This window comes from Pseudophryne corroboree, chromosome 2 (assembly GCF_028390025.1).
Source record: "Pseudophryne corroboree isolate aPseCor3 chromosome 2, aPseCor3.hap2, whole genome shotgun sequence".
Classification (NCBI taxonomy): domain Eukaryota; kingdom Metazoa; phylum Chordata; class Amphibia; order Anura; family Myobatrachidae; genus Pseudophryne; species Pseudophryne corroboree.
Window position 1 is genome coordinate 883,943,193 of NC_086445.1, and position 20,591 is coordinate 883,963,783.

The 20,591-nt window shown below is 48.8% G+C and overlaps 2 protein-coding genes across 4 annotated transcripts in view; one reads left to right on the plus strand and one right to left on the minus strand.

Annotated features, from left to right (window-relative positions):
• TMEM248 (transmembrane protein 248) overlaps positions 1-2,772 on the minus strand; it is an 85,467-nt gene extending 82,695 nt beyond the window's left edge. The window contains exon 1 of the mRNA XM_063955989.1: positions 2,595-2,772. The gene's annotated coding sequence lies outside the window, so the exon portion shown is untranslated. The remainder of the gene's footprint in view (positions 1-2,594) is intronic.
• A 133-nt stretch (positions 2,773-2,905) lies between these two features.
• Positions 2,906-20,591, plus strand: part of RABGEF1 (RAB guanine nucleotide exchange factor 1) — a 163,371-nt gene continuing 145,685 nt past the window's right edge. For all 3 annotated transcript variants that reach the window (XM_063955986.1, XM_063955988.1, XM_063955987.1), the window contains exon 1: positions 2,906-3,092. The gene's annotated coding sequence lies outside the window, so the exon portion shown is untranslated. The remainder of the gene's footprint in view (positions 3,093-20,591) is intronic.

Here is a 20,591-nt window from a genome sequence, read left to right on the forward strand (position 1 = left end):
CCGGCGGGTGCCCATCGCACAGCGATATATAGCTTGTGTTTTTAAAAACACATGCGATCGCACTGCGATTCGATAAATATTAAGTGCAGCACATAATATCTTGAGACGTGAGATTCGACCGGTATGCCCACGTATCGCGTCAAAAGGTACCTAAAATGTGCATACAATCCTTCGATTTCTCTCACAGATGCGGTCGAAATCGAAGGTGAGCACCGATTATCTCATAAGTGTATGAGTACCATTAAGGCACGTATTTACGGGCAGATGTGGCCAGAGATGTGTGCTGAGCGCACAGGGGAAAACGGGGGGGACCGCTCATTTCACCCAGCAGGTGAAATGAGCGACCTGCTAGATTGGCCTGCATGCAGGCTCAATCTAGCACCAGCAATAGCAGCTATCGCTGTGGGGGGTACACACGGACAGATCATGCTTAAAATCTAAGCAATCTAATCAGATTGCTTAGATTATCGCTCCGCGAGTACCCCCCTTTAGTTGGCATATTAAGTACAACAAAAAAAGAAAATAAATCAGACAGAGCCTAATCACAACAAGTATAGAACAGACTACAGACTGTCAATGCATACATACAAGGGAGTAACTCCCAGAGGCAATGGAGACACCTCCTCTGGACTCCAAGCCCTGAAGGGGCACCTGCATGTACAGCAGCACCTGTGTGGTTCACAGCGGATCCAAATGTGACCGCTGCTCTTCCAAAACAGCTGACATAAGCTATAATAAATAAGTTGAAACAGGGTGCATGAGAAAATGCGAGCACAAAAAGATTTTAAAAAATAATCTAATAAACATAAAGCACTAATCCAACGCTCACCGTTCCTAGATTTAGGGTGCAACACGGTATGCGACCACATAGTTTAAATAGAAATCACAGGGGCTCTGCACTCGCTGTATTAACTAGTAATAATAAGAGTTTTAGTTGATGTATTAATCAATGAATTACATGAAAAAGCTAAGTTGCTGTGAGCTTTAGACCAGGTAGCAAATCTAAAGTGTAACACTAATGTGACAGCTATTTTTACAGTAATTATTTTGAGCAAGAGTAGGACCTGCAGTATAGTCGGGTCCCTTGCACACACACCATACCCCTCCCCCCCCCCCTTTTTTTCTTTAAGGGGGGAGCACCAAACTCCAATTTGCCTCCAACCGACTGGGATGAAAAAGACTAACTATATTGGGCACTGAAAAAATAGTGTCAACAACATGGGGATGTGTAAGCTTTAGGCTATTTTGCTACCATCTTTACACCAATATCATATCTATTCCATAAATACAAGCAATGATTATTTTGTGATTGATAATAATAGACAAGGCAATATTTATGTAAACCGGTATTACAGGTTATTTATTATGTAATCTTTATATCACTGAGATGCATTTGTTAGAGACTTGTTAGCATGTAACCTAATTGTATACGTTTGGCAAAACATTCTAATCAGTGTTACCATTATATCTCTACTCCATCCTTACGATTACAGTAAGTTATGTTCCTGCCCTTACTGGGATGGCAGTCATAGCTTCACATGTCCTTGTCCTTACTGGTGTAACAACAACATACACACCTTCTTGTCCCTGTCTTCACTGGTGTAACATTCACACCTTTCCCAGTCCTAATACTGCCTGTCCCTGTCTTCCATCATACCAACATAATAGCATAAAGTGCCCCGGTTCTCTCGGGTGTCGTAGCCATAGATGCCTCCACCTGTCCCTGTACTTGACGTCACCATCATAGCCTCACCTGTCCCTGTCCTCTGGGGTGTCACCATCATAGCCTCACCTGTCTCGGTCCTCCGGGGTGTCATCATCATAGTCTCACATGTCCCTGTCCTCCATGGTGTCCCTATCATAGCCTCACCTGTTCCTGTCCTCCGGGGTGTCCCCATCATATCCTCACATGTCCCTGTCCTCCGGGGTGTCACCATCATAGCTTCACCTGTCTCTGTTCTCTGGGGTGTCACCATCATAGCCTCACCTGTCCCTGTCCTCTGGGGTGTCACCATCATAGCCTCACCTGTCCCTGTCCTCCGTGGTGTCACCATCATAGCCTCACCTGTCCCTGTCCTCCGTGGTGTCACCATCATAGCCTCACCTACCCCTGTAATACCAGGTTTCCCTATAACAGCCCCAAAAGTCCCAGTTATACTTGTTTTTACCACAATTGATGTTGCTGTATTCCCAGAAGGTCCCATCAGTCTCATCTGTGACGGTCATACCTACTGCTCAACTGTAATCCATCTTGACAATGGGAGAGATTTATCACCCCTTCTAGAGAGTGGAGAAGTGGACACATCGCTCATAGCTTCCACTTAATAAGATGCTTCCTATCATTTACAGAATGTACCAGATGAACGCTAGTTAGAAGCTATGGGGGGAAAGTAGCAACCACCACTGAGTAGGGTTGCTGCACTTCCCCCAATGTATCCTGATCCTGCCTCCCGTCATCAACCCTCCACCTGACCCGACACTGTTAACAGTCCTCTGCCCTGCATGAGGATAGTCAGGTGACTGCCATCCCTCATATGCTCAGCACCCGGGGCAGGCCCTGCCTGGCTTATGCTACGTGCCGCTGCCCTGCTCACCTCAGCGGGGCGTCCCCTGGCCTCCGCCTGTCCCCTGGGTGCCGCTCTCAGGTGGCCGGTGACGACGCACTGGACACGGTCATGCCTGGCTCAGTGTGACGGGCGGGAGGCTCTGTCTGAGTCCGCCTCTGGCCCGGAGTCACTTCCTCAGCAGTCTCTCTGCCCGGAGGTGACGTCGCCGATCTGTCACACGGAGCACCGCCCACTCCCCCACCGCTCTCTGTCCACGTTTTTTTCCCCAATAACTTTATTGACACCGCCTGCTATCTGAGCATTATGAAGAGATAGACTGGTGACAGGGTAGTCGCTGTCTGCCTGCTACCCTTCTCTGCATGCGCACACCCGGAAGTGATCTGTCAGGAGAGAGAGAGATCCGAACTACTGGCGTCGTGTGACGTCAGCGCGCCCGGCCTGTGCTGCTGCTGCTTTTGTAGTACTGCTCCGGGGAGAGTGAGGAGGAGACCTCCAGGCAACAGAGGCATCCTGCGGCCGGGGAAGGTGAGCAGCTGGGTTGTGATCTGGCGTGGGCTCTCTGGGGGCTGGTGCATGATCTAGGGGCTGGTGCAGCTAAGATCACATCCTGTTATCATCATCAGTGAGTCAGCGGTCACCTCGCTATACTGACAGCGACTCCAGAGTATCCGAAATATATGGGCAGTGCCGCTTTATACTGACAACACCTCCGGGATATCCCCATTATATAGCCAATTCCCATGTATACTGACAGCACCTCCATGGTATCCCCAATATATAGCCAGTGCCCATGTATACTGACAGTACCTCCAGGATATCCCTAAAATACAGCCAGTGCCATACATACTGACAGCACCTCCAGGATATCCCCATAATACAGCCAGTGCCCTTGTATACTGACAGCACCTCCAGGATATCCCCAGTATACAGCCAGTGCCCATGTATACTGACAGCACCTCCAGGATATCCCCATAATACAGCCAGTGCCTATGTATACTGACAGCACCTCCAGGATATCCCCAATATACAGCCAGTGCCCATGTATACTGTCAGCACCTCCAGGATATCCCCAGTATACAGCCAGTGCCCATGTATACTGACAGCACCTCCAGGATATCCCCAATATACAGCCAGTTCCCATGTATACTGACAGCACCTCCAGGATAGCCCCAATATACAGCCAGTGCCATACATACTGACCACCTCCAGGATATCCCCAATATACAGCCAGTGCCCATGTATACTGACAGCACCTCCAGGATATCCCCAGTATGTAGCCAGTGCCCATGTATACTGACAGCACCTCCAGGATATTCCCAATATACAGCCAGTGTCCATGTATACTGATAGCACCTCCAGGATATCCCCAGTATACCCATAATACAGCCAGTGCCCATGTATACTGATAGCACCTCCAGGATATCCCCAGTATACAGCCAGTGCCCATGTATACTGTCAGCACCTCCAGGATATCCCCAGTATACAGCCAGTGCCCATGTATACTGATAGCACCTCCATGGTATCCCCAATATATAGCCAGTGCCCATGTATACTGACAGCACCTCCAGAATATCCCCAGTATGTAGTCAGTGCCCATGTATACTGACAGCACCTCCAGGATATTCTCAATATACAGCCAGTGCCCATGTATACTGACAGCACTTCCAGGATATCCCCAATATACAGCCAGTGCCCATGTATACTGACAGCACCTCCAGGATATCCCCATAATACAGCCAGTGCCCATGTATACTGACAGCACTTCCAGGATATCCCAAATATACAGCCAGTGCCTATGTATACTGTTAGCACCTCCAGGATATCCCCAATATACAGCCAGTGTCCATGTATACTGACAGCACCTCCAGGATATCCCCAATATACAGCCAGTGTCCATGTATACTGACAGCACCTCCAGGGTATCCCCAATATATAGCCAGTGCCCATGTATACTGACAGCACCTCCATGGTATCCCCAATATACAGCCAGTGTCCATGTATACTGACAGCACCTCCATGGTATCCCCAATATATAGCCAGTGCCCATGTATACTGACAGCACCTCCAGGATATCCCCAATATACAGCCAGTGTCCATGTATTCTGATAGCACCTCCAGGATATCCCCAGTATACAGCCAGTGCCCATGTATACTGTCAGCACCTCCAGGATATCCCCAGTATACAGCCAGTGCCCATGTATACTGACAGCACCTCCATGGTATCCCCAATATATAGCCAGTGCCCATGTATACTGACAGTACCTCCAGGATATCCCTAATATACAGCCAGTGCCATACATACTGACAGCACCTCCAGGATATCCCCATAATACAGCCAGTGCCCATGTATACTGACAGCACCTCCAGGATATCCCCAATAACAGCCAGTGTCCATGTATACTGACAGCACCTCCAGGGTATCCCCAATATATAGCCAGTGCCCATGTATACTGACAGCACCTCCATGGTATCCCCAATATACAGCCAGTGTCCATGTATACTGACAGCACCTCCATGGTATCCCCAATATATAGCCAGTGCCCATGTATACTGACAGCACCTCCATGGTATCCCCAATATACAGCCAGTGCCCATGTATACTGACAGCACCTCCAGGATATCCCCATAATACAGCCAGTGCCCATGTATACTGACAGCACCTCCAGGATATCCCCATAATACAGCCAGTGCCCATGTATACTGACAGCACCTCCAGGATATCCCCAATATACAGCCAGTGCCATACTTACTGACAGCACCTCCAGGATATCCCCAATATACAGCCAGTGCCATACTTACTGACAGCACCTCCAGGATATCCCCAATATACAGCCAGTCCCATACTTACTGACAGCACCTCCAGGATATCCCCAATATATAGCCAGTGCCCATGTATACTGACAGCGCCTCCAGGATATCCCCAGTATACAGCCAGTGCCCATGTATACTGACAGCACCTCCAGGATATCCCCAGTATACAGCCAGTGCCCATGTATACTGTCAGCACCTCCAGGATATCGCCAGTATACAGCCAGTGCCCATGTATACTGATAGCACCTCCATGGTATCCCCAATATATAGCCAGTGCCCATGTATACTGACAGCACCTCCAGGATATCCCCAGTATGTAGTCAGTGCCCATGTATACTGACAGCACCTCCAGGATATTCCCAATATACAGCCAGTGCCCATGTATACTGACAGCACCTCCAGGATATCCCCATAATACAGCCAGTGCCTATGTATACTGACAGCACCTCCAGGATATCCCCATAATACAGCCAGTGCCCATGTATACTGACAGCACCTCCAGGATATCCCCATAATACAGCCAGTGCCTATGTATACTGACAGCACCTCCAGAATATCCCCATAATACAGCCAGTGCCCATGTATACTGACAGCACTTCCAGGATATCCCAAATATACAGCCAGTGCCTATGTATACTGTTAGCACCTCCAGGATATCCCCAATATACAGCCAGTGTCCATGTATACTGACAGCACCTCCAGGATATCCCCAATATACAGCCAGTGTCCATGTATACTGACAGCACCTCCAGGGTATCCCCAATATATAGCCAGTGCCCATGTATACTGACAGCACCTCCATGGTATCCCCAATATACAGCCAGTGTCCATGTATACTGACAGCACCTCCATGGTATCCCCAATATATAGCCAGTGCCCATGTATACTGACAGCACCTCCATGGTATCCCCAATATACAGCCAGTGCCCATGTATACTGACAGCACCTCCAGGATATCCCCAATAGACAGCCAGTGTCCATGTATACTGATAGCACCTCCAGGATATCCCCAGTATACAGCCAGTGCCCATGTATACTGTCAGCACCTCCAGGATATCCCCAGTATACAGCCAGTGCCCATGTATACTGACAGCACCTCCATGGTATCCCCAATATATAGCCAGTGCCCATGTATACTGACAGTACCTCCAGGATATCCCTAATATACAGCCAGTGCCATACATACTGACAGCACCTCCAGGATATCCCCATAATACAGCCAGTGCCCATGTATACTGACAGCACCTCCAGGATATCCCCAATAACAGCCAGTGTCCATGTATACTGACAGCACCTCCAGGGTATCCCCAATATATAGCCAGTGCCCATGTATACTGACAGCACCTCCATGGTATCCCCAATATACAGCCAATGTCCATGTATACTGACAGCACCTCCATGGTATCCCCAATATATAGCCAGTGCCCATGTATACTGACAGCACCTCCATGGTATCCCCAATATACAGCCAGTGCCCATGTATACTGACAGCACCTCCAGGATATCCCCATAATACAGCCAGTGCCCATGTATACTGACAGCACCTCCAGGATATCCCCAATATACAGCCAGTGCCATACTTACTGACAGCACCTCCAGGATATCCCCAATATACAGCCAGTGCCATACTTACTGACAGCACCTCCAGGATATCCCCAATATACAGCCAGTGCCATACTTACTGACAGCACCTCCAGGATATCCCCAATATATAGCCAGTGCCCATGTATACTGACAGCGCCTCCAGGATATCCCCAGTATACAGCCAGTGCCCATGTATACTGACAGCACCTCCAGGATATCCCCAGTATACAGCCAGTGCCCATGTATATACCCAGCATACAGCCAGTGCCCATGTATACTGACAGCACCTCCAGGATATCCCCAGTATGTAGCCAGTGCCCATGTATACTGACAGCACCTCCAGGATATCCCCAATATACAGCCAGTTCCCATGTATACTGACAGCACCTCCAGGATATCCCCAATATACAGCCAGTTCCCATGTATACTGACAGCACCTCCAGGATATCCCCAATATACAGCCAGTGCATACATACTGACAGCACCTCCAGGATATCCCCAATATACAGCCAGTGCCCATGTATACTGACAGCACCTCCAGGATATCCCCAGTATGTAGCCAGTGCCCATGTATACTGACAGCACCTCCAGGATATTCCCAATATACAGCCAGTGTCCATGTATACTGATAGCACCTCCAGGATATCCCCAGTATACAGCCAGTGCCCATGTATACTGTCAGCACCTCCAGGATATCCCCAGTATGTAGCCAGTGCCCATGTATACTGACAGCACCTCCAGGATATCCCCATAATACAGCCAGTGCCCATGTATACTGATAGCACCTCCAGGATATCCCCAGTATACAGCCAGTGCCCATGTGTACTGTCAGCACCTCCAGGATATCCCCAGTATACAGCCAGTGCCCATGTATACTGATAGCACCTCCATGGTATCCCCAATATATAGCCAGTGCCCATGTATACTGACAGCACCTCCAGGATATCCCCAGTATGTAGTCAGTGCCCATGTATACTGACAGCACCTCCAGGATATTCCCAATATACAGCCAGTGCCCATGTATACTGACAGCACCTCCAGGATATCCCCATAATACAGCCAGTGCCTATGTATACTGACAGCACCTCCAGGATATCCCCATAATACAGCCAGTGCCTATGTATACTGACAGCACCTCCAGGATATCCCAAATATACAGCCAGTGTCCATGTATACTGACAGCACCTCCAGGATATCCCCAATATACAGAGGAGAAGAAAAGACAACTGTATTGTTTGGAGCCCTATTGAAAAAATATTTATTTAAAATGTTACTTTTATTATAACTTTAAATGACTTACATAGACATAAAATAACAACATGCAACCTAACATATATATGATAAAAATTAAATATGTAATGCGCTGGGTATCTTCTACTCAATAGTTTATTAGGAATTAAATTATTCCTATTGTATCCGAACTGATATCCTATATATACTGCGTTCCATCCATTCTGTGGTTTTGATACATCCACAGATTGTTACAGACTCAGTCTACCAACATGTAGCTTGTGGGATTACACCCTGAGTCACATTAATTGATGGTAACAAATGTATCTATTACTAGCCTCAATCAGAAATTATAGCTCTCGTGTGTTTCAATTTCACTATATCTATACCACAAAGGTATTGGATTTACTTTTTTGCGTTTGCACGGCTGCTAAAAGTAGCTAGCGAGCGAACATCTCGGAATGAGCCCCATAATCACTTCTGTGCAACCCCAATAAATAGCATATAGTGGCAGCCCCTTTCGAGTCTACCTAATACCCTTTTCAGACAGTAATCCCGTCAATTACCTGGAATTTCAGTGACGGGTGGTTTTTCCTGTCTGCCTGACCCCCCCCCCCCCCCCCCCCCCCCCCCTTTCACACAGAGAAGCAAATTACCAGGTCAAGAATTTCTACCCAGTAATTTGTGGATCAATACGGGTAATTCGTCTGTGTGAAAGGGTCAAACCGGGTAGAAATTCCTGGGTCTCCAACCCTGGTAAATTCCTGGGTCAAAGTCTCGGGATTTCAAACCGGGTTGACCCTTTCACACAGAAAAAGGACCTCTAACTGTTTCACCCGGTAATTTCATTTTTTGTGTGAAAGGGGTATTCTATACACGACCCCTCTTGATTATCCCTAGCACACATCCAAACTCCACTATATGGACAGCCATTTTCCAGCTATCCCCATAATTCAGATGGCATTCTGCAGAACTGACACTCCGTCCTCGGTACCCCAATACACAGTACATTTAGCACTCCACTATATTGACATTCACGGGGACATGTAATAAGCAGTGATAAAAGTGGAGAAGCGAGCCAGTGGAGAAGTTGCCCATGGCAACCAATCAGCATTGATGTAACATAATTTGCATGCTATAAAAGTATACAGAGCAGCTGATTGGTTGCCATGGGTAACTTCTCCACTGGCTCACTTCTCCACTTTTATTACTGCTTAGTACATGTCCCCCTCAGTCCCAGCAAATCTAAAATATACATCAAAAACCACAGTCTACAGAAATCCACTTCCTCAATGCTCAGTCATCACCTGCTATACTGACTTTAGTCACTCTGGAATTAACAACAGGAAGTACTAATTCGGGAGCTTTGATATTTGGTCGCTGGTCAGACTATTTTTACGTGTGAGTGGTTGCATGAACTTGTGACTTTAAGGTCTTCAACTTTGCCGTGATCAGTTATCATTTCCCGGCCATCCTCTTCAGATTAAACAGCTAGAATCTGTTCATAGCAGCTTTCATATTACTGAATGGATGCTACCTGATGGGAGCATTGCTGGCGTGACAGATTCTGGAAGTGGGGAGCTGCATAATGCCCATGCGATACTGGATAGGGAGAAATGCTGGAACCTCTGTGCGTGCATTTAAACGTTACCGTTATTCCAGCAGGTCAGGTGGTAGTGTGAAGAATGATGTCCTACTTTTTACTTCCTGTAGATTCTGTTGTATACTTTTTAAATATTGTCTGTAGTATTTGCAATATATTAAGGTATAGTTTCTTCTGCTTAGTATATAGTATGTGGTCTATCCCATTAGCGTTTTTATATATGCCCTGGTTAAACATCTGCATGACCAGGCCTCGACATCTGTACTTCGATACTACATTTTATAGGGATAATGTTTTTTTATTTTCGTGCACTCAGCTGGAAAGATCGCAGATCCATGTTAGCTACAGGTTCTAGAGGGCAGAGCTGGATTTCAACTAGTGCTCTACAAGGGATTACATATGATTTGTCGGTGGATAGGATGCCGGCTGTCAGTATCCCGATAGCAGTATCCCGATAGGATGCCAGCAGTTGGGCGAGTGCCAAGAGTCCCGTTGCGGGCTCGGTAGCTCACTGTGCTCGCCACAGGATCTATTCCCACTCTATGGGTGTTGTGGCCCTGTTGTGCCGGTAATCCGGTGTTGGCAATCCTGACCGCAGGGTTCCCGACAGCCGGCAAAATAACCGCATCCCCTGGTTTCTTGCCCAATCTCTCCAAAGAGTGAGGCTTAAGTGGTCCAAAAAATTTAGAGTAAGTTGATACAGGTTGAGTCTCCCATATGCGAAATGCTTACGACTGGAAGTATTTTGGATTTCTGCAGCGGGGTACACTGGTATTCCATAGGGAATAACATTGGGGTGTAGAGTTGGATCTTGATCCGAGGCACCAACAGGCTAAAGCTTTGACTGTTCCTAGGATCCACTGCACCGCCTCCTCTATAGCCCCACCTCCAGGCACTGGAGCTCAGTTTGTAAGTTTGAGCCTGCAGTGCAGGTCACTAACAGGTGGGGCTGCCCTAGGCAGCCCTGATAAGAGGTTTGTAATAAGAAAGAAGACTTCAAGGGCCGCAGCACAGGCACTAGATGCTGTTTATGTCATGTTGACAATCTGTGCTGCGGCTCCATCACCTCCCCCAGCGGCACTGCATACTCCCACGCCCTGGTTCCCGGGTACTTGCAGCGGAGGCGCTCCAGTCATCAGTCACACATCACCGCTGCTGCTCTCCTGCATTGTGTGGCCGCACTTTAAGGAGCAGGTAAGAGGGTCCCCCAGGTGGGACCCGCCGAAATCGCAATTCGGTCGCGGTCCCAGGAGACGGACCGCGCCGCTGGCGTGGACACTGTGGCCGTGTAGGCGCCCCACTATATCCACCAGGGCAGGGAGCACAGATCGGATTTACTAAAATCCATTTGTCATAGGCTCTCTTGTACCCGGTGGTGAAGTCCAGCAGAGGGAATAAGGCGCTGACCTGTAGCCCCTCCCCCAGCTACAGGCGCCATCTACAGCAGGTGTTCCCGCCCTGGAGCTGCATCTCTCTCCCTCACTCCCTGTCAGCTTTTGGGCACCATTACACAGAGCTGCGCTGATCCTGGGACTGCTGGGCACTGTCTCCTCTGTAAAGCCGCCTGCATCATCAGCGCTGTGCATTTACAGGACACTTAAGTATTCAGTCGTTTAGACAGTGTTAGTTAAGAACAAGTGCATTACTATATGAATATTCAGTACAGGTATTCTGTGATATACATCCAGTGTTTACTGTGCATTATATCTGTATACATACATATCTATATGTAGTATTACTAGTCCAGTGCAGTTTTATTGTTTATATGTAATAATTTCTGCATTGTACCTGAGACTGTGTCTGCCTATAGCTATGTGTGGTTTCTATTCTGTGTATCACACATATTGCTATCACTATATTATGTACCCTGGGGGGTCTAAGTGCATCAGGGTCTCATATACCATTTAGTGTCCCACAGGATATACTGTTTTGTATTTTTCACTGTGTGTTTCAGTCACCTCACACTGCTTAAATCCTCTGCTTATGTTCTGCATTTGCGGTCATAACACAGGGGGTTATTCGCTGGTAGTGTGTTTGTCTGGCTATATTGTACTATTACGCCCTAAGGCTACATTCCCAATAATGTCTGCTAAACAGGGTGGGAAATCCGTGGACGCTCCTGCATCGTGCAGTGCTGACGTCATGGATTTACCTGGGTAAAAGATTTCAGCTGAGGGTTCAGGTACTGGGTGCTCTGCACCTTCCAGTCAGCCCGCAGCACCTGTGGCAAATCAAGACCCACCTTGGGCTAGTTTTCTGGGGGATATACTGGGCTCCACAAGGATAGACATAGGGGTGTAGAGTAGGATCTTGATCCGAGGCACCAACAGGCTGAAAAGCTTTGACTGTTCCCAGAATGCATAGCGCCGCCTCCTCTATAACCCCGCCTCCCTGCACAGGAGCTCAGTTTTGTAGTTGGTGCCGCAGATAGCAGGCACATAACAGAGGGGCTGCTCTGGGCAGCCCTAAGAAGAGCTTTTTGAGAAGAAAAGTGAAGACTTTAAGGGCTGCAGCAGTGTGTACATGTCTAGTGACATTCACTGCTGCAGCTCCATCTCTCCCCAGTGGCGCTGTACACTACCGAGGCCTGGTTGCCGGGTAACTACAGCAGGAAGCTCCGGTTTTCTTCTATGGTCAGGCACACACGACGGGGGCTCTCCGGGATCGCGTGGCCGTGCTTCGGGAGGTGGTGAGTGGGTCCCGCTTGCGGGACCCGTAATTGATCGCGATACGGCGTGGTCAGTGGGAGGCGGGCCACGGGCGCTGGTGGTGGACACTGTGGCAGTACAGGCGATCCCACTAGATCACCAGGGCATGGGTACAGGTCAGATTTTCCCTTAAAACTATTTTACTAATAGCCCGCAGTACCCGGTGGTTTTGCCAGCAGGGAGATAAGGCTTAGACCTGGAGCCCCTCCCCCAGGGCGCCATTTCCCGCAAATGTTCCCGCCCTGGAGCTGCATATCTGTCTCTCCCTCACTCCCTGTCAGTGTTTGGGCGCAATTTCTCTCAGCTACACTGTTCCTGGGACTGCTTGGGCAAATCCTCTTGTGTAAAGCCGCCTGGTTGTCAGCGCTATGACTTTACATAACACTTAAATATTCTACCTGTCACTTAGACAGTGTTAGTTAAGAAAGAGTGCATTTAGTCAGGGTTTTCTAGTACAATTACCCTGTGATATACATCCAGTTCTTACTGTGCAGTGTTATATCTATTGACTACATAGCTATATAAGCTGGTCCAGTGCAGTATTATTGTTAGTAATAACCTCTGCTTTGTACAACTGTGACTATATGTGTGTGCATTAGCTTTCTGAGTGGTTTCCATTTCATGTCTCTTACTCAACTTGCTATCCCTATATTCTATAACCTGAGGGGGCTTGGTGCATCAGGTTTTAAATTTATATAGGATTTCTCTAACGTCCTAAGTGGATGCTGGGGACTCCGTCAGGACCATGGGGAATAGCGGCTCCGCAGGAGACAGGGCACAAAAATAAAGCTTTAGGATTAGGTGGTGTGTACTGGCTCCTCCCCCTATGACCCTCCTCCAAGCCCCAGTTAGGTTTTTGTGCCCGTCCGAGCAGGGTGCAATCTAGGTGGCTCTCCTAAAGAGCTGCTTAGAAAAAGTTTTTAGGTTTTTTATTTTCAGTGAGTCCTGCTGGCAACAGGCTCACTGCATCGAGGGACTTAGGGGAGAGAATTTCAACTCACCTGCGTGCAGGATGGATTGGATTCTTAGGCTACTGGACACCATTAGCTCCAGAGGGAGTCGGAACACAGGTCTCACCCTGGGGTTCGTCCCGGAGCCGCGCCGCCGACCCCCCTTACAGATGCTGAAGATTGAAGGTCCGGAAACAGGCGGCAGAAGGCTCTTCAGTCTTCATGAAGGTAGCGCACAGCACTGCAGCTGTGCGCCATTGTTGTCACACACTTCACACCAAGCGGTCACGGAGGGTGCAGGGCGCTGCTGGGGGCGCCCTGGGCAGCAATATTTAATACCTTTATGGCAAAAGAATACATCACATATAGCCATTGAGGCTATATGTATGTATTTAACCCATGCCAGTTATCTAAAACTACGGGAAAAAAGCCCGCCGAAATAGGGGGCGAGGCTTATTCTCCTCAGCACACAGCGCCATTTTCCTGCTCAGCTCCGCTGTGAGGAAGGCTCCCAGGACTCTCCCCTGCACTGCACTACAGAAACAGGGTAAAACAGAGAGGGGGGGGCATTTTTTTGGCGATATTTTGATATATTTAAGCTGCTATAAAGAACAACACTTATATAAGGTTGTTCCCATATATATTATAGCGCTTGGGTGTGTGCTGGCAAACTCTCCCTCTGTCTCCCCAAAGGGCTAGTGGGGTCCTGTCTTCGATAAGAGCATTCCCTGTGTGTCTGCTGTGTGTCGGTACGTGTGTGTCGACATGTATGAGGACGATGTTGGTGTGGAGGCAGAGCAATTGCCGATAATGGTGATGTCACCCCCCAGGGAGTCGACACCGGAATGGATGGCTTTGTTTATGGAATTACGTGATAATGTCAGCACATTACAAAAATCAGTTGACGACATGAGACGGCCGGCAAACCAGTTAGTACCTGCCCAGGCGTCTCAGACACCGTCAGGGGCTGTAAAGCGCCCTTTACCTCAGTCGGTCGACACAGACCCAGACACAGACACTGAATCTAGTGTCGACGGTGATGAAACAAACGTATTTTCAAGTAGGGCCACACGTTATATGATCACGGCAATGAAGGAGGCTTTGCATATCTCTGATACTGCAAGTACCACAAAAAGGGGTATTATGTGGGGGGTGAAAAAACTACCTGTAGTTTTTCCTGAATCAGAGGAATTAAATGATGTATGTGATGAAGCGTGGGTTAACCCAGATAGAAAAATGCTAATTTCTAAAAAGTTATTAGCATTATACCCTTTCCCGCCAGAGGTTAGGGCGCGCTGGGAAACACCCCCTAGGGTGGATAAGGCGCTCACACGCTTATCAAAACAAGTGGCGTTACCGTCTCCTGATACGGCCGCCCTCAGGGATCCAGCTGATAGGAGACTGGAAACTACCCTAAAAAGTATATACACACATACTGGTGTTATACTGCGACCAGCCATCGCCTCAGCCTGGATGTGCAGTGCTGGGGTCGTCTGGTTGGATTCCCTGACTGAAAATATTGATACCCTGGATAGGGACAGTATTTTATTGACTATAGAGCAATTAAAGGATGCTTTCCTTTATATGCGAGATGCTCAGAGAGATATTTGCACTCTGGCATCGAGAGTAAATGCGATGTCCATATCTGCCAGAAGGAGTTTATGGACGCGACAGTGGTCAGGTGATGCGGATTCCAAACGACATATGGAAGTATTGCCGTATAAAGGGGAGGAATTATTTGGCGTCGGTCTATCGGATCTGGTGGCCACGGCAACTGCCGGAAAATCCACCTTTTTACCTCAGACCCCCTCCCAACAGAAAAAGACACCGTCTTTTCAGCCGCAGTCCTTTCGGTCCTATAAGAACAAGCGGACAAAAGGACAGTCATATCTGCCTCGGGGCAGAGGAAGGGGTAAGAGAGGGCAGCAAGCAGCCCCTGCCCAGGAACAGAAGCCCTCCCAGGGTTCTGCAAAGCCCTCAGCATGACGCTGGGGCCTTACAAGCGGACTCAGGAGCGGTGGGGGGTCGACTCAAGAATTTCAGCGCACAGTGGGCTTGCTCACAGGTGGACCCCTGGATTCTGCAGGTAGTATCTCAGGGTTACAGGTTGGAATTCGAGAAGTCTCCCCCTCGCCGGTTCCTAAAGTCTGCTTTGCCAACGTCTCCCTCAGACAGGGCGACGGTATTGGAAGCCATTCACAAGCTGTTTTCTCAGCAGGTGATAGTCAAGGTACCCCTCCTACAACAGGGAAAGGGGTATTACTCCACGCTATTTGTGGTACCGAAGCCGGACGGCTCGGTAAGACCTATTCTAAATCTGAAATCTTTGAACCTGTACATACAAAAATTCAAGTACAAGATGGAGTCACTCAGAGCAGTGATAGCGAATCTGGAAGAAGGGGACTTTATGGTGTCCCTGGACATAAAGGATGCTTACCTACATGTCCCAATTTGCCCTTCACATCAAGGGTACCTCAGGTTCGTGGTGCAAAACTGTCATTATCAGTTTCAGACGCTGCCGTTTGGATTGTCCACGGCACCTCGGGTCTTTACCAAGGTAATGGCCGAAATGATGATTCTTCTGCGAAGAAGAGGCGTATTAATTATCCCTTACTTGGACGATCTCCTGATAAGGGCAAGGTCCAGAGAACAGCTGGAGGACGGAGTAGCACTAACCCAACTAGTGCTGCAACAACACGGGTGGATTCTGAATTTTCCAAAATCTCAGTTGACCCCGACGACACGTCTGCTGTTCCTGGGAATGATTCTGGACACGGTTCAGAAAAAGGTGTTTCTTCCGGAGGAGAAAGCCAGGGAGTTATCCGAACTTGTCAGGAACCTCCTAAAACCAGGGAAAGTGTCTGTGCATCAATGCACAAGAGTCCTGGGAAAGATGGTGGCTTCTTACGAAGCGATTCCATTCGGCAGATTCCACGCACGAACTTTTCAGTGGGATCTGCTGGACAAATGGTCCGGATCGCATCTGCAGATGCATCAGCGGATAACCTTATCGCCACGGACAAGGGTGTCTCTTCTGTGGTGGTTGCAGAGTGCTCATCTGTTAGAGGGCCGCAGATTCGGCATACAGGACTGGGTCCTGGTGACCACGGATGCCAGTCTGAGAGGCTGGGGAGCGGTCACACAGGGAAGAAACTTCCAGGGAGTATGGTCAAGCCTGGAGATGTCTCTTCACATAAATATACTGGAGCTAAGAGCGATTTACAATGCTCTAAGTCTGGCAAAACCCCTGCTTCAGGGTCAGCCGGTGTTGATCCAGTCGGACAACATCACGGCAGTCGCCCACGTAAACAGACAGGGCGGCACAAGAAGCAGGACAGCAATGGCAGAAGCTGCAAGGATTCTTCGCTGGGCGGAAGATCATGTGATAGCACTGTCAGCAGTATTCATTCCGGGAGTGGACAACTGGGAAGCAGACTTCCTCAGCAGACACGATCTACACCCGGGAGAGTGGGGACTTCATCCAGAAGTCTTCCACATGATTGTGAACCGTTGGGAAAAACCAATGGTGGATATGATGGCGTCCCGCCTCAACAAAAAACTGGACAGGTATTGCGCCAGGTCAAGAGACCCTCAGGCAATAGCTGTGGACGCTCTGGTAACACCGTGGGTGTTCCAGTCAGTGTATGTGTTCCCTCCTCTGCCTCTCATACCAAAGGTACTGAGAATTATACGGCAAAAGGGAGTAAGAACGATACTAGTGGCTCCGGATTGGCCAAGAAGAACTTGGTACCCGGAACTTCAAGAGATGCTCACGGAGGATCCGTGGCCTCTACCTCTAAGACCGGACCTGCTTCAGCAGGGACCGTGTCTATTCCAAGACTTACCGCGGCTGCGTTTGACGGCATGGCGGTTGAACGCCGAATTCTAAGGGAAAAAGGCATTCCGGAAGAGGTCATTCCTACACTGGTAAAAGCCAGGAAGGAGGTGACTGCACAACATTATCACCGCATTTGGAGAAAATATGTTGCGTGGTGTGAGGCCAGGAAGGCCCCCACGGAGGAATTTCAACTGGGTCGATTCCTACATTTCCTGCAAACAGGATTGTCTATGGGCCTCAAATTGGGGTCCATTAAGGTTCAAATTTCGGCCCTGTCGATTTTCTTCCAGAAAGAATTGGCTTCAGTTCCTGAAGTCCAGACTTTTGTAAAAGGAGTACTACATATACAGCCCTTGGTTGTGCCCCCAGTGGCACCGTGGGATCTTAATGTAGTCTTGGATTTTCTCAAATCCCATTGGTTTGAGCCGCTCAAATCGGTGGAGTTGAAGTATCTTACATGGAAAGTAACCATGCTACTGGCCCTGGCTTCAGCCAGGAGAGTATCAGAATTGGCGGCTTTATCATATAAGAGCCCATATCTGATTTTCCATACGGACAGGGCAGAACTGCGGACACGTCCTCATTTTCTGCCTAAGGTGGTGTCAGCGTTTCACCTGAACCAGCCTATTGTGGTGCCTGCGGCTACTAACGATTTGGAGGATTCCAAGTTGTTGGACGTGGTCCGGGCATTGAAAATATATATTCAAGAACGGCGGGAGTCAGAAAGTCTGACTCACTGTTTATATTGTATGCACCCAACAAGATGGGTGCTCCTGCTTCTAAGCAGACGATTGCTCGTTGGATTTGTAGCACAATTCAACTTGCACATTCTGTGGCAGGCTTGCCACAACCTAAATCTGTCAAGGCCCATTCCACAAGGAAAGTGGGCTCATCCTGGGCGGCTGCCCGGGGGGTCTCGGCATTACAACTCTGCCGAGCTGCTACTTGGTCAGGGGCAAACACATTTGCAAAATTCTACGAATTTGATACCCTGGCTGAGGAGGACCTTGAGTTCTCTCATTCGGTGCTGCAGAGTCATCCGCACTCTCCCGCCTGTTTGGGAGCTTTGGTATAATCCCCATGGTCCTGACGGAGTCCCCAGCATCCACTTAGGACGTTAGAGAAAATAAGAATTTACTTACCGATAATTCTATTTCTCGTAGTCCGTAGTGGATGCTGGGCGCCCATCCCAAGTGCGGATTGTCTGCAATACTTGTACATAGTTATTGTTACAAACAAATTCGGGTTGTTATTGTTGTGAGCCGTCTGTTCAGAGGCTCCTACGTTTGTCATACTGTTAACTGGGTTCAGATCACAAGTTATACGGTGTGATTGGTGTGGCTGGTATGAGTCTTACCCGGGATTCAATATCCTTCCTTATTGTGTACGCTCGTCCGGGCACAGTATCCTAACTGAGGCTTGGAGGAGGGTCATAGGGGGAGGAGCCAGTACACACCACCTAATCCTAAAGCTTTATTTTTGTGCCCTGTCTCCTGCGGAGCCGCTATTCCCCATGGTCCTGACGGAGTCCCCAGCATCCACTACGGACTACGAGAAATAGAATTATCGGTAAGTAAATTCTTATTTTTCACAAGATATACTCTGATACGTATTTTTGTCTGTGATTTTAGTCACCATATCTCTCCTATATCTCTGCTTGTGCTGACTACACTGCACAGGGGTTTGGGTAAGAGGTATTGTGCTGCTGCCAATTGTACTGTGTTACCTGATACTGCAAGTTATATCATGTCTGCTTCTGAAGGGGCTGAACACACTGCCGGTGTTGCTGAAGCCACAGACCCATATGAGGAGAATATAGCAGCTGTGGGCTCTGGTTCTGGGGGCTCCTTGCCCCCCAAGTGGGACTGTGGCAACGGAGGTACATAATGACCCACCGTGGGCTGCTTTTTCCACGCTTCTACATACGCTAGTTAATAAACTAACACCCCCTATGGGACCCGCTATGCCGATGCAACCGTATGTGGTCCCTGCAGCTAACCCACCGTGGGCGGACAATTTATCTGCTCAATTGAAGAAGTTGAACCAGTCCCTGACTACTAAAAAGTCTGACCTTCGCTCGCCTAAGCCCAAGGGGTCCTCTAAGCGAGCTCTTATCTCCTCACAATCCACTGCTGTCACTGACACCTCGTCTGATAAAGATGGCACTTAAACTGACCCCACAGATTCTGACATAGATACTGCTGATGGGGAGGGTAGTTCACATGTGGATGTTCCTGATCTTTTGGAGGCTATTAAGTTAATTTCTCTAACGTCCTAGTGGATGCTGGGGACTCCGAAAGGACCATGGGGAATAGCGGCTCCGCAGGAGACTGGGCACAAAGTAAAAGCTTTAGGACTAGCTGGCGTGCACTGGCTCCTCCCCCTATGACCCTCCTCCAAGCCTCAGTTAGATTTTGTGCCCGAACGAGAAGGGTGCAATCTAGGTGGCTCTCCTGAGCTGCTTAGAGTAAAAGTTTAAATAGGTTTTTTATTTTCAGTGAGACCTGCTGGCAACAGGCTCACTGCATCGAGGGACTTAGGGGAGAGAAACGAACTCACCTGCGTGCAGAGTGGATTGGGTTTCTTAGGCTACTGGACATTAGCTCCAGAGGGACGATCACAGGCCCAGCCATGGATGGGTCCCGGAGCCGCGCCGCCGGCCCCCTTACAGATGCTGAAGCAAGAAGAGGTCCATAAATCGGCGGCAGAAGACTTTCCTGTCTTCATAAGGTAGCGCACAGCACTGCAGCTGTGCGCCATTGCTCTCAGCACACTTCACACTCCGGTCACTGAGGGTGCAGGACGCTGGGGGGGGGCGTCCTGGGAAGCAATGAATTTACCTTAGTTGGCGAAAAATACATCACATATAGCTCCTGGGCTATATGGATGTATTTAACCCCTGCCAGTTTTCCAGTAAAAAGCGGGAGAAGAGCCCGCCGTGAAGGGGGCGGGGCCTATCTCCTCAGCACACAGCGCCATTTTTCCCACACAGCTCCGCTGGTTGGAAGGCTCCCAGAATCTCCCCTGCATCCTGCAACTACAGAAACAGGGTAAAAAAGAGAGGGGGGCACTTATTTGGCAAAATAACAGATATAAGCAGCTATAAGGGATAGACACTTATTGTAAGGTTGTCCCTATACATATATAGCGCTCTGGTGTGTGCTGGCAAACTCTCCCTCTGTCTCCCCAAAGGGCTAAGTGGGTCCTGTCCTCTATCAGAGCATTCCCTGTGTGTGTGCTGGGTGTCGGTACGTGTGTGTCGACATGTATGAGGAGGAAAATGATGTGGAGGCGGAGCAG